This window comes from Ammospiza caudacuta, chromosome 1 (assembly GCF_027887145.1).
Source record: "Ammospiza caudacuta isolate bAmmCau1 chromosome 1, bAmmCau1.pri, whole genome shotgun sequence".
In the NCBI taxonomy this organism is placed as follows: Eukaryota; Metazoa; Chordata; class Aves; order Passeriformes; family Passerellidae; genus Ammospiza; species Ammospiza caudacuta.
Window position 1 is genome coordinate 15,853,507 of NC_080593.1, and position 14,281 is coordinate 15,867,787.

Here is a 14,281-nt window from a genome sequence, read left to right on the forward strand (position 1 = left end):
TTGTAAACATATTCTAAGAAAATAAAATTACAATATTACATTTAAAAACCCCAAAACCACAAACCACAAATTCCACACATTCTTAGTCAGCTTTTGCATAAACAAATGTACTAAACTACATAGAGCTTTCAAACCACTTCATCAACATAGAGACAAGAGAAACCTCAGCTCATACTGTGTTGTATTGTGTAAGACAGACACTTTCCAAACAGAAAACTGGCAAAAGATTCCAGAGACCTGCCTAAATGTCCTGGTCACAAATGGCCCACCTCCAGCATCTCTGAGCCTACCTGGACTCACTGTGAAGGAGCAATGTGCACTACCTTTTTCATTTTCCTCTACTAGACAGTTCTGGGGAGCTCCATGTACAGTTACAGTGAAATCTTTCTTCTCTGCACAAAAAAGTAACCATGGCATAGTTAGAGACAGTTTAAAACTGCTTCATGTCCCCCCTACCTTTATCCCGTAAAAAGTATCAAATACAAAGAATTTAGTGAAGAAATGTCAGTCCTGCTGAATAAAGCTCAGAGAAAATCTGAAATCCTCCTTCCTACTGGAATTTTTTTGCCAAAAATGTCATTTAGCAATGCAATCAAGACAAAACAACACGGGAGAGGCAGAATTAACTCTTAAATTGAGATAGGGAAGAAAATCTACCTGCTCTAACAAGTTTAAACCTTTGCTGCACAAAGAGAAGCTGATATTGTTACTTTCCATCAATCAAACTCTTTCCCTCATTCCACCCTTAGTGCACTCAAGTCTTAAATTCAAGTTAAGAGCTAGTACACACTCTGTGGTGTCTAACTTCCATATCTGAAGTCTCTGTGGTCTGTTTTAAGACTTTAAGGCACTGACACCTTCTAGCAGGTTTGCAGGAACATAACAGGCATTTTAAAATGGTGGAGCAATTTGCAGCAACTTGCTTTTAAAAATACAATTAGGAAAGGAAAAGAAAATTAGATCATGTAAAAAAGGATGCTTATTTAAAATACTCATTTTAATGGAAGCAATGTAAAAACATTTAAAACTCAGTACCAGACTGAAGCACACAACTGTTATACAATACAAAAATTAAGATGTCTGAAGGATTATTTTTATCAGGCAGTTTCTTCCTAACCCTCACTTCTTCTGCAGGTAGAAGGATTCAATCTGCTATAAAATATGCAGATACAGGTGATTATTTAAATATATATCTAACAAAGTCAGTGGGAGAAAGATTCCCTATATGGGGGAGTTTATTCCAATAAAATATTCCTATCACTAAACCCAAAGTGGTTTTAAAATAGTAATGCTCCAGACATGTTCTGTCTTCTAGTATTCTCCAGATTAAAACAAAGGCTTATATAATTCAGAATAAAAATTCTGGATCCATTTGAGAGAAATACATACTTATAATCCTAATAAAATGGAAGGTGGCCTTAAATTGCTAGTTCCTGAAAGGGAAATTGAGAAGTAGAAATTTTATTTCTTTTTTTTTTTTTGTCAAGGACATTATTCTTGTGTTTCTGGTGATTAAAATACAACACCTGGAATATCCCTGAAGCAAGGAAACTCACCTTCCAATCCCCCTGTCCTTTATGCTCCCCCACTTTAAACAGGCTAGAATAAACCCACTCACATTTCAACCTGACAATGCTGCAAACTTTCTGAAACAAATGAACTGTGAGCAAACATATTCCTGCAGGAGAAGAAGGTGAAACAGTGCCAGCAACTTCTACCTCTTCTACCTGCAGTGTCCTGGTAATGTTTAAAATTAAGAGAATGGAAAGTTGGAGCAAGTCTTCCTCAGAATGCTCCAAGTCTCAAAATAGAGCACAGTTATCCAATGCAACAGTACTCCCATGTATTTATAGAACTTCTTAAACACAAGAGAAAAATACCACTGAAAGTTTTGTTATTATAGAAGTGTTCTTATATCCATTTGTAGTACTGTGGCTAAGGTTAACATAATAAAACCTAAGAAGAAAAGAGAAACACATCACACAAACCAACCAGCAGCAGGACTTTCCATTCATAGCAGAATGAACTCATCTTCTAAGCAAAACCACGAGAATAAAAAGACAAAATGCCTTAAGGAAGGGTGAAGGACTGGCATGCACAGGCTGGAATAAACCCACTTGCATTAGAACCTGACAGTGCAGTGAATATTCACAAACAACTGGCTGGAGCAACGGTGTGCAAGCTGCCCGAGTGAGGTGCTACTTACTTCAGAGTCCTGTAAAAAATCCACTTGTCTGTCTTTACACAAAGAGGACAGAAAGAAGGTACAGATGCAGCAAAAGGGGTCAAAGTCTTCTCAAAATAGTTACTGATAACGCCTGCAGGTCTCTCTGGCCAAGTACTTCATTATTCTTGTTTTAAAGAAGTTTCTCGCGTCAGCTAAGATTCTTTTCCCAAGAACCTAACACTCACCCACTTAGAAAACAGAAAAGTGAATTCACAAAAGTTACCAAATATCAACATGCATGGCTGGCAAGTACATGTGCAGTCAAGATGATTCAGATAAGTCAGATAAATTTAGAACAGCGCTTTCCTAAAAGCATGCGTTCACCAAATGCAGTAAATATGCAGGAGCTATATCCAAGTGCTGATTCCAAACATCAGAGCAAAAAATTTATTAGTGAAAATCTCCTGTTAAGAGTTCGCTGCCATCTGAAGTCCTCAACAGTGTTATTCCTTGATCTGCCTTTAGTATTTCCATCCATCACTGGATTTATCCACATAAAAAGCTATAGGCTCTCCAACCTCTGAGGACTAAGCCAAATGCAGTGTGGCAACTTCACATAGGACCAGCCTTTTATGGTTGGAACAGTAGAGCTTTGATACAGCTAATCTACCATAAATAGCTCTTGAAACTCAGAAGGATCAAATCAGCTGTTGCAACAGTCCCAGCCTGTAGCTGCTTCAAATCCAATTATACTGTCAACCCTGTCTTGCAGCTCTCCCTTTTATTCCCCCTGCCCAAAACATTTTCAGTCGTCCTCCTGGCAGAAATCAGAAGCTGCTAAGGCAAACACAGCAGAATCAAACCCTGAATTAAAAAAGTTCTGAAACAGATGCACAAGCATTCTTACCACTACCTTAAGGAAGACAAGTTCTGTTCTCTTAAAAAACAGCTTAAGTATTTGATGCTCATAAAAAAGAAGTTATTAGCCCTGGCTTATAAAGCAAACACATAATTTGAAATAAACAAACAGTTCTAAGAGCAGCAAGCACAGCTTTAAAAGGTGGATGAAACTAAGCAGATAAACTTTATGGAGCACTATCCACATCCCAGATTAAGGCATAAGGCACTGAATTGCTTGCATATTTTTTCTGTAACCTAAATATACTTGAGAAGTACTAGGATACCCTGTTATAAATCCTCGAATTACAATGTTTCCTTTCAGGTAGTTAGAACCATTTTCCCACAAAGAAGTTGATAACTATAATTTAAGAATTCTCGCAGCATTAAAAGCTTCCAAAATACATGTTTACTAACCATGTAAGTTGGTATAACTGAAAATTACCACCAGGACTACAAGAGCATAATAATTACTGAGAAACCAGTGCAGTGGCATTGTTCTGAGAAAAAAAAAAGCAGGTTTGGATCCAACAAAACATAGGTGAGCACTATTATCTTCATGGTGCAAAGAAACACCGTGCACAATGCAAGCATGTAGGTATATGCAAATAAAAGGTATTTTTTCAAACATCTATTATTAACATCCTGCCAGTCTTTCCAAAACATTACATCCCAAAACATCACATCCCAAAACATCAATTACTCCACTGCAGTACAGGAACCCTGGCACTTCAAAGGGGAAGAAGTGTCTTGTGGGCAAAGTCTGTATCTCTACCTCCCACAAGCACGTAAATTCTGAACATTGCCAGGGCATCCTCCCAAAATACTGGGCAGGACATCTTCATCTAGGCATCCACCCTTCTTATTCAAGCAAGGGTAGAAGAGGATTGCCAATTCCTGCTTTGCCAACTGCTTTAAGGGCCTCTAGAAGCTACTCTAATGGAAGGGCAAAAATATAAAAATCATCAGCTTCCATTTAATGGAAAATTGTCAGCCATACACCATCTTATTAATCTTCACAATTGTGTTAAATTTTATCATCTCTGTTAAAGGGCCTGGGTTTTAACTGATTTGCACAGCATGTAACATACCTTGAACACAAAAAGAGTCACTAGCTGCCTACAAAGACAATAACAAAACAACTTCAATTAAGTGTGGGTGGGTGAAATGAATTGGTTTGCTGTCTCCTTTAAATTGTGCATGAATAACCCAGCTGGGTCACCTTCTGGAAGTCTCAGTAAAGTCAAAGAGCTATACAAAGGCACAGACATTTTTCTCTTTAGGACCTAGAAAATGCCCAACTGAATCAATTCAGATACATGAGCATTTCATTAGCATGGAGTAAACTCAGCATGTTACAAGTAGATAAAACAGACCAGCAAGATCTGCCTAAGTTTATAATTTTGAGTAGAGCTTGTAGAATATTACAGTAGTCACATTATACTTCTGCAATGTGCTGAAAAAAAAGTAGCTGAACCAACTGCTGACAAAAGTTCAAGAGAGCCCTTAAAAATGCAGCAGGCATGCTTGCAGCTGGTATGGAGAAAGAGCAGCCGAGAGCATGCTGCCACAGCACAGCCACTGCTGCTTTGTGCCCTATCCATAACCATTAAAATCCAAGGTCTTTTATTACTGTGGAATTTGAAGGATGCAAGTTATGACATGGAAACACACCCCCTCTCTAGAAGCAAGACAGGGATTGCTTGTTTCTTTTATAGAAACCACTCTACATTCATTCTCCATATCACACAAGAAACTATGTTGAAGATTTCATGTTTATACTTAATTTAAAAAATAAAAAATAAAAATCCTGCATGTGCTTTTCCATAGAACATAGGCTTCCTTGACTACAAGCACATAAAACAGAGCTGCCTACCACAGAAATACAGCAGTTTCTGCCTGTTCCTCCTCAATACAGAATTTCTGTAAACACAGAGCAGAGGAAGCCACAGACAATACATTAGTTAATCACTGTCCCTTTACAACAAGCCTAACATCTAGAATCTATCTTCCAGACACTTATCAGCTCTATCATCAAAGAGAGGGAGACATCAAGCACCTCTCAGGCCCCAGGTTCTGTCCCAGTGAAGTACAAATTAACAGACACATTTTGATTCTGAGCTCAGGCTTTGCAGGAGAGGATATGTGCTTCAGTGAGTAAGAGCCAAGAAATAACACCAGGGTAACTAACACACACTGAAGTGCACACAGCGTGCAAAGTCTGGGTTCAGCATTCCCTGATTTAACAACTCAGCTTCCCAGTTTACAGATAGCTTCTTTTCAGCTGGGGGAGGAGGGGAGGAGAGGTGAAGGAGAGACTTCCCAGGGAAAAAACCCAGACAAATTTAATAAAAAGCGACTTACCAGCATCCATTGTTAGAATCATGACCCCACTTGTGTGTCCCAGGAAGCAGGAAGCCTTACCCATCCAGTGTATGAGAATGACTCAGAAGGACAGCATGGCTTTGTTTCAGCTTATATCTTCTGGCTCATTCACCCCTCCTCCCTTTCGTGGGATAAAAGTGTTGCCTGTGCCTGGCCATCCCCATTGGCTCAGCCAGGGGAACCTACCCATTTAGCACATTCAAGTTTCTGTGAGAGCCTAAAATGACTCACAGAGGATTTTTTATTTATGTTTAAAAAAGTCCACCAAACACCCACCAACATTAAAATAACAAAATCAAACCCAACACAAACACTTTTTTTCTGGGAGAATAAATCCTTCATTCTTTCACTATCAGACACAAATTACAGTGATGTTATTGCCACGGGGAGGAACAATTCCCTGCACTCTGAATTGAGGAGAAGGTGGCAAGTTAGGGAGGACAGTCCCACGGTCTTCAGTAATCCCCAGCTCTGCTGCATTGTCTGTCCATGGGAATAAAGCCACACATTTTGTGTCAAAGCCTGTGCCCCCTAACCCAGCTTTTCTTCAATGCAAACTGTATATAATCCCAAAATTGAGTATCTCCTGGTTTGCCAGGGAGGATTTGCTCTTCCATTTTATTTTTAAATAGATAGAACAGTAAAAGATTATTGTTTTACTGAAGAAACACACCCAGACTCCCAGACTCTACAGGTTTAACTCTGCAGTGAGGAAAATTAAGTGATATTTTCTTAATCTCCAGGATTCTCTAGGTGTAGTAATTGGCACAGTCTAGAGTCTGCCTGAAGAATTTGGAAAGCTGTTACAATCTGTGAGCATCCTCTCCAGTGAGATAATAGTGTTTAAATAAGAAAAAATCTATCTGATCAAGAGATATCACAACCCATGATATTGTTAACTCTGTTATTGTTAACTCTATTGTTAACTCTGATCAAACCACAGCACAGCTTAAAAAGTGCATTTGGGTGAGCAGCTGGAGGGGGAAAGGAATTTGTTTCTTTCTATATTGCAAAATCCTTAAGAATTTGCAGTCAGACCCCAAGAGGGAAGTGCTGTGTCTTGGCACCCATAAACTGTCAGCAGATTTGATATCTGTCCTTAGTTCAGCAAGCACAGAGAGGGGCACACCGGTGCTCCTTGCCTCTGATAAGAGCCACCTTTTCTAAATAAAGCATGGACATATTGGGCTCCTGTCTCACCACATTACTCACCACCAGATAACCTAAGATTCATAACTCTGAGATACAACCACAAGTGTATTTTGGAAGTGTTGCTTGTGGTTGTTGAAATAAACAGAGTACTCTGTCTCTCCTGCCTCCTTCTGTTTTTAGAAAAGGTATCAGTTGCAAGTCACAAACACTGAGGTTTGTAGACGCTACTGATGAAGTCAGAATCCACAATTCAAAGAAATCAGCAAAAGCAGCACAATTGAATCATCCCTTCTCAGATTTCTTGATCCTCTCTCACTTTGCAGTGGGGCTTTACAGCAACACACCTGAGTCATTACACTTTGGGGGGCAAACACATTCCTAAGGTTGAAAATCTCTGCAATAAAAGCTTTGGGAAGAGGTGTGAGTAATCCACATCCCAGAAACAAATATGAAATCTTTCAGTGAATGGAAATCAGAGGCAAATGACCCAGGTGGACAGGCTGCTCCTCAAAAGCCACACAACAGAAAGAAGTGCAGTGACAGAACTGAACTGAATGACTTCATCCAAAATTTACAGTTCTCAAATAGTCAGGACATTGTTTTGTCCATAAAAAATAGCTAAAGACATGTGGCAACAGCCATGCAGAGGCCATGTTAACTATTGGGAGAGATACATGTTAACTTTTGGGACTGACATCAGGCATAGCTTCTTTTTTACCAATAATTATTAGCCTGAAGAAAAACGCAGCAGTAAGGAAGACACTTTTGCACTCTTCCTATTCCACTCTTTTTCACCTGACATCTTCATTAAAAATTTCCAAGGATCTAAATAAAAGTCATGACAACAAAAATCAGTTTTGAGGATGCTTTCAAGAAATGCAATCCCAGAGACTGGGAGGAACTTATGGAGAAAACAGTGTAACACTTATTCTTGCCAACAAGGTAGAAGGGGAAGAGTTGGCAGAGGGAAGAGCTTTAAGGACAATTAAAGACCTTGACTCTCTGCACAAGACACCAGGAAAATCCAACATTTACATTCCCATCCTCAGGTAAACTGAGAGTGAGTAACGCTGCCAGAGAATACCAGGCACTACAGGACTTAGGCCAAACAAATACATTTTAAGAAAAGCATTATCATATGCTGTGTAAGAACAAACCACTTTTGTCAGGATGACATTTCCTGTAAGCTCAGCTTTTGCAAGAAGTCCAGTACCATTGTCCTGGAACAGTGAAATGCAGAAGTTCAAGTAAACTGTTTCCAAAACAGAAAAAAAAAAAAATCCCCAACTGCTGGGTCAGCAATGGATCGTGAGGTACTGCATGCACGATTTTAAAAATGGTGCAAGCATTAATAATTCAGCTTACAAAGCATTTGGAAAATGAAAACCATGAAAACTGAAACCACAGTAGAGAGGAACAATCTCACTGATATCCTGGAAAAAGAGAAATACATCTATTTGCTTTTATTTTCAGAAGGGAGAGGATGAAGTTTCCAGTCAGGCCAGCAAGAACATTAACCTGAAGGGGACTGCTGCACAACACAGGATTTACAAAAGCTGGGCATCTCCAATGTTCCAGTTCTATTCTAGAAGGCAGAAATAAACCCATTCACTGTTTTAGCTAGCAAGAGTTGGCTGTAATTTATGTAATTAAAAATACACCAGTATTAGAAGGAACACTGTGTGTTTCTTCACATATAAGCAGGGCTGTTAAAGTGTCCAGCACATGAACTTGCACATGAAGCCTTGGCTCTGTTGACATTGTGGAAGCTATGAAATACAGACAGCCCATGATAAATGGTATGCTGCTAGCAAAGTTAGCACACTATAAATTAAAAAAAAACAAATACCTGTCCATAAACTGTTTCTATTATAATGTTATGAAAAGAGGGTATAAGTGACTCATCTGACTGTGCACACTTCCAGCCTCTAAAGTCTATTGGCCAGTCCTAGGTGCAGCTCCAGCAATGAAGTAGAAATCTGGTCATGACCTCCAGAAATCACCAATTTTTTCCCATAATTTTTCAGTCAGATAATCTGAAGTCCATGTAATTGCTTAATGAATATATGTTATAAGGCAGTAACAGGTACAGTAAATACTGCACAGAATTCCAAGATGCTGTGGAAAAACATGAACACATTCACCTGAAGACTATTTCCAAATAGCTCATGGCTTAGTTATCTGACATGGTCCAGCTATGTCACATCAAATGTGTCAATTGCATACTGTTAACAAACCCTAGTTCTGTAAATTCTCTACTAAAATAAATCTCTTTTTTGTTGCTGATTTTTAAAAAATACAGCAGAATACTCATTCACATGGTCTAACAGCATCATCTTCTGAAGCTTACAACCATTTTATGATGGTATATACCTAGAAACAAGTTCAGCAAGAAGTTCTCTGAAGGCTTGACTTGAGTCTTGTTTGAAAGAAATTAAGTCCATATTACCCTTAAAAAACTAAATTCCCATGATTGTTCACATAATTTTAAGTACCTGCATTAGTCTTGCAAGAGCACCCTACTTCTGCTCACCTTCATTAAATTATTCTCTGCATAGAAATTACACAGCTAATAACAGTGATCTGCTTGCTCTAACATTTTTGGAGGAAACTTTATTAATATGCCTTAATCCTGAATTGTCCATATTCAGTTAATGTTTTACATGATCATGCTCCAAGCTCAAATCTTCAGCATTCAAGGTCAGGTTTTGCTTTTCTACAGCAAGACCTTTACAACTTTTCAGGCTTTCTAGCACATGCAAGAGTAAACACTGTTCCCAGTCCCTCACTTTCCTGCTTTTTAAGTCAGATGTTAAAACCAGCAGAAGATGATTTCATTCAAGCTTCCACTCTTTCCACAGTGTTCTCACAGACTTCAGAAGCTATGACAAGCTGCAAGGAAAACAGCTCTTGCATAATTCTGGAGCAACAGCTGAAATGGTGCCTTCCATACCCTGAGAGAAAACTTGGGCTACCTGTGGCAAAAGAACTAACAGCATGACAGCTCTGGCAGTATGACCAGAATTAGACATCAATTCTCTTTATGGAATGTTAAAAGATAGATCATCTACATCCTAATTTTGCTGATTCAAACCCACTGAGACCTTCCTGATCACATCTAAGAAATCACATCTCTCCAGTAACCAAAATTACACAATTCTCCAAGGGCAAGATTAATCCCACACTTTACAGAAATTCTGCAAGCTCTGCCTTAGTGGGACCAACAGAACCTGCCATCTACTTCCACATACAAAAAGGTCCCTTTTGTTCTGGGTTTGTGTTCACATAGGTAAATGCTTTTCCACAGCTAAGAGCTGGAAAAAATCCTGAACCAAATATAAACTGCAAATATTCAATCAAAAGTCTGCAACATGAAGAAAGGAAAACATGAAAGTGCAGATCTGTAATTAATTAAAATATTACATTTGAAGGAACTGTACATGATCTAGAACAGTTGAAGCTACTCTGTTATACAATATTTGGAAGAAGGAATAATAGAAAGGCTGGAACAGGAGGTCCACTTTAGCCACCTGCTGCCTCCCAGTGAATTCTCAGAAGTCTCAGGAACCCTTATTGCTACTTCCTCATTGAATAACATTTCTTCCCAAGGCAGCATTAGCATCTCCTAGGTTTTTAAATACCAATCAGCTTTTCTGAAGGTCCTATGGGCTACTCTGGAATCTTAACTATAATATCACTGCATTTTGTTATGGTACATATGCACTAGAAGGCACACACAGATCCTTCTTTAAATGTTTGATACTAACACCTCAAAAGGAAAAAAAAAAGGGAAAAAAACCCCAAACAAACAACAATTCACAGTTCTTGGTTCAGATCTGTATTTTTCAGCAAAGGTTTACCTTAAATCCCAGCCATCCAGGCCTGACCCTGCAGGTACAACTGCATCACCTTGTCCAGGTGCTCACAGTCCAAAGGCAGCCCTCCTGCAAGAAACAAACAGAACAAAGCATGGGTGAGAGCCACAGTGCACCCCAGGCTATGGCAAACATTTCAGATGTAGGCAGATGCACAAAGGGGATGAACTGATTGACTGCAAGGGCTGAGGCAGCTTGGAGCATTCTGCTACCTTGTCCATTCATATAGGCAAGAACTGAACTTCCCCTTAGCTTTTATTATTATATATTAAGCCTTTATTATTATATAGTCACAGGAAGCCTTTATTATTATATATTCAGTCTTTCTGTAAGGTCAAGCAGCACTGGAGATAATAACAAAACCAGGAACATCTACCAAAATACTATTACCCTCAAAATCCTATATTTTAAACATCACTGGATGCAACTGAAAGAGCCAATTCTCTTTCTAGAACCACAGAAACCAGGAGACAGATCCAAGACTTCTCCCAGTATAGAGCACCTGACCTATCAAGCAGTTCTGCAAACAACTCTGCCACAGGTCTGATTTCTGATCCCCACACCTTGAACCACAGCTGGTTTTATTTTATTCTTTGGCAAACACAAAACACCTCTGGCTGTGCCTGTAACATTATTTGCAGGGTGATTCAGCCCATGTGGATCCTCATGTTAATCAAGTGTCCAAGTTAGATTATTTCAAACTAGCTGAATTTTCTCAGAACCACACTGTCCTTAAAGATGCCAATTCCCTGAACATATGAAAACTTAAAATAACCAGCTGCTCTGGGCTTCTTGCTCTATTCTGTACCATATGCAGTTGCTTCTTTCCACAGAGACTGAAGAGTTCTCCAGTGCAGACCTGAAGCAGCCTCTGCTGTTGCACAAATTATTGTCTCCCATTTCTTTCAGCTGCTAAGTAAAATAACATTTTACTCTTGCTCAGCTCAGGCTCAGCTCACCTGACCTGCATATGTTTAGGTGCCAAATATACTGTTTTCACTTTCACAGCTGCTTTATTCAACTTTTTTTTTTTCCATAATCTATTAGGAGGTACAAAATGAAGTCATGCTATCCTGTGTGACTACAGCAACAACTTTCAAGAGCAGTCAGGTCACTGCTCTGCTTCCTGCAGCTGCTGAACATGTCAGACTCTAATAACAGCATCTAGAGAAGAGGTCAAAACAAAAATAGTTCATTGAAAAGACAGATAAGACAGAAATTTTGCCTGAGTTGGGAAAAATTCTGATTTTGGAAGACAAGCAGACCCCCAAACACAGACTACCTTAGAATGCATAGGGACAGGCAAGGCAGCAAATCAGACAGCTAACCTGTCCCCAGTGTTATATAACTGCTCACAACAAGTGAACTAAGACAGTTTTTAAGATCTATCCACTTTTATCTCTGTATTTCAGGGAGGAAACTCACTTAAAATTCCAATAATATGGCAAACCACACACTATTGTTTTTGCTTTTCCAGCCTACAATCCTTTCAAATGAGCACTCCTACACTTTAGAAGGGTAAATGAGTGGGCACTTCAGTGGGGTAGGAAAGGTGAAGAAAATGATGGTTAACAATGGATAGCTGATAGAAAGATAAAATAAAGTTTTTCCACCATCACATAACTCTTGGTTCCAAATTCATTCTTGCTATTTAACCATAGCGTTGCCTGATTACTTCTGCTGTTCCTTCTGCTGCTTCCTCTTTAAGTATCAGTATTAAAAAAAAAAAAAAAAAAAAAAAAAAAAAAAAAAAAAAAAAAGAAGCAAACAAACAAAAAGAAACAGAAAAGGAAGGATTTGAAATCCAGCTATCATTTTGGTCAAGTACTTCAGAGACTTTCTGGAAGCAATTGTGTGGTGGGAAGAGGGGACATTTATAATGCACAGAATACATTAAACCTGGTGCACACTGTCACTGTCCCACTACTACATTGTATTAATTCCTTCATTTTTTTGGCAAATTCCTCCTTTTTTTTGCAAATGTTACATTTGTATATTGGAACAAGAGAGAAGACTAGGGTGCTGCAGTTTTGAAGGCCTGCAGCTTTGAAGTCTACCCTTTAAAGGAACCTTGAATAACTGGTGGGAGTGGAAACATTCTGACAGAGTGGTTTGGGGTTTTTTATATATACATATATTTGCCTGTGTCACTGTGTGCTACAGATCTTTGATAGTGTCAGGAGTCTCATGAGAAGTTTTGGCAGGAACACAACACAAACAGAAGACCTAACAAATACAGAGCACCTATCAGGAAACATTTGAGATTGAAATCAAAACGTTGAAGGCTGGCAATTGAATTCTAATCTCTTCAAGACTGACCTTGGCTGCAGCTTTTTGTGCTCTCTCTGCAGTTCATCTGAGAAATTCCTGGCAAGCCACTTGAACTGCACGTCTGATAACCCCTGCAGTCTGAGAGTTTAGAACAAAGGCAGGAAAAGACACTCCAAATACTAATTCTTGCCATTTTCATGGACTCTTTATTACACAACAGACAGATTCTAGAGTTAGTCAGTACATCATGAAGGAAAGAGACGTGAAAATATCATCATGATACTTCCTATTATCAACTAGAAAGAGGGGCTAGTGGGTAATCATCTCTCTTTAGCCACAGAGATCCATCATTTTTGATCCAAGAGAATAATCAAACTTACATTTCTCTAGACAAATATTCTTCTAGGTGCAGAGAGCATCAACACTTGGACTGATTTAACACTTGAAGCTGAACCAAGAAAGAATGTCACCACGTGCAACAGACAAATAGCTGCTCTGCAAGGATCTGCAGTGATCCATCAGGTTCTTCACTAGATGGGTTGCAGGACACCTACACCACCTTCTTTTCTCCAAGATAAGCCTCCTAGATCCTGAGCTCCTACATGCAGAACAGACTCTGGTGAGTTTCAGTTCCACTGAAACAAATTAAGGCTGCATGCCTCCAAGCAGAAAAGGACAGGAAAAGGAAATCAATTTTTAGGATGCTTTATTTGTTGCTTGAGGACTTATATCAGATTTGCAAAGCCACCACCTTTTCAGGCTCTTGCCCAACCAAATGAAGCCTAACACCACAGAGATGTTTTGATAAAGCCCCATTCTGCAAAACCCTGGTACATTTTCATTTCTGACAGGAAGAAGAAATGCAGCCTGGAAAAACTTGGGCAAGAGGTAGAAGAGTGCAACATCTTTCCTTTGAAGCCAGGAATCCTCACAGAGAGTTCAATTAAACCAGAGTCCAGCAGCTCTTTCAGGTGTTATCCTCCTTCATGCTCCAGAGGCACGTAACACAACATACTGGGCAGCAGCCAGTGCAAAGGAGATTTTCAGACTGCTGGTTTTCCTTTTACTATGTCTCCTTCCACTCCCACTCACCAAAAAGAAAGGCTACAAAGATGTTTATCAGTCCAAGTCTCTTGAACACTCAGAACATCACTTAAAACCAGCAAAATTCCGCTCTGTGCCTGCACTTACACCCTACATTGGTGCAAGCCTGTAAACTCTTAACATCCCATGTTCTTTTATTTTTCTGAGGCATTTCAGAAGAACTCTATACAAGAGCAACAGGATACAGACAGTTCTGTTTGTAGTCAGTTCTCACAGAAAACATCCAAGAGCTCAAATCCACCCTAGTGGGGAATTTCCACCATCTCACCTCAATTGTCATTTGTGATGCAGCCTGCCCCAGGCAGCAGGGCTCCCTTCAGTGCATTTCCCTCCCATTTCACATCACACAGCACTGCTGGAGTTCTGCTCTGGTGCTCCTGCCCAATGCTGTCTGCAGGAACAAACTGCTTTTGCACATTCCAGGTGTTTA

At 39.4% G+C, this 14,281-nt stretch overlaps 1 protein-coding gene across 7 annotated transcripts in view; it reads right to left on the reverse strand.

The window, feature by feature from the left end:
• Positions 1 to 14,281, reverse strand: part of SVIL (supervillin) — a 134,453-nt gene that overhangs the window by 95,733 nt on the left and 24,439 nt on the right. For 5 of the 7 annotated variants that reach the window (XM_058825573.1, XM_058825555.1, XM_058825566.1 and 2 more), the window contains exon 2: positions 10,462 to 10,545. The gene's annotated coding sequence lies outside the window, so the exon portion shown is untranslated. Of the gene's footprint in view, positions 1 to 2,206; positions 2,275 to 10,461; positions 10,546 to 14,281 lie in introns of those variants that run through there. The other 2 variants (XM_058825562.1, XM_058825586.1) reach the window with 2 other exon arrangements.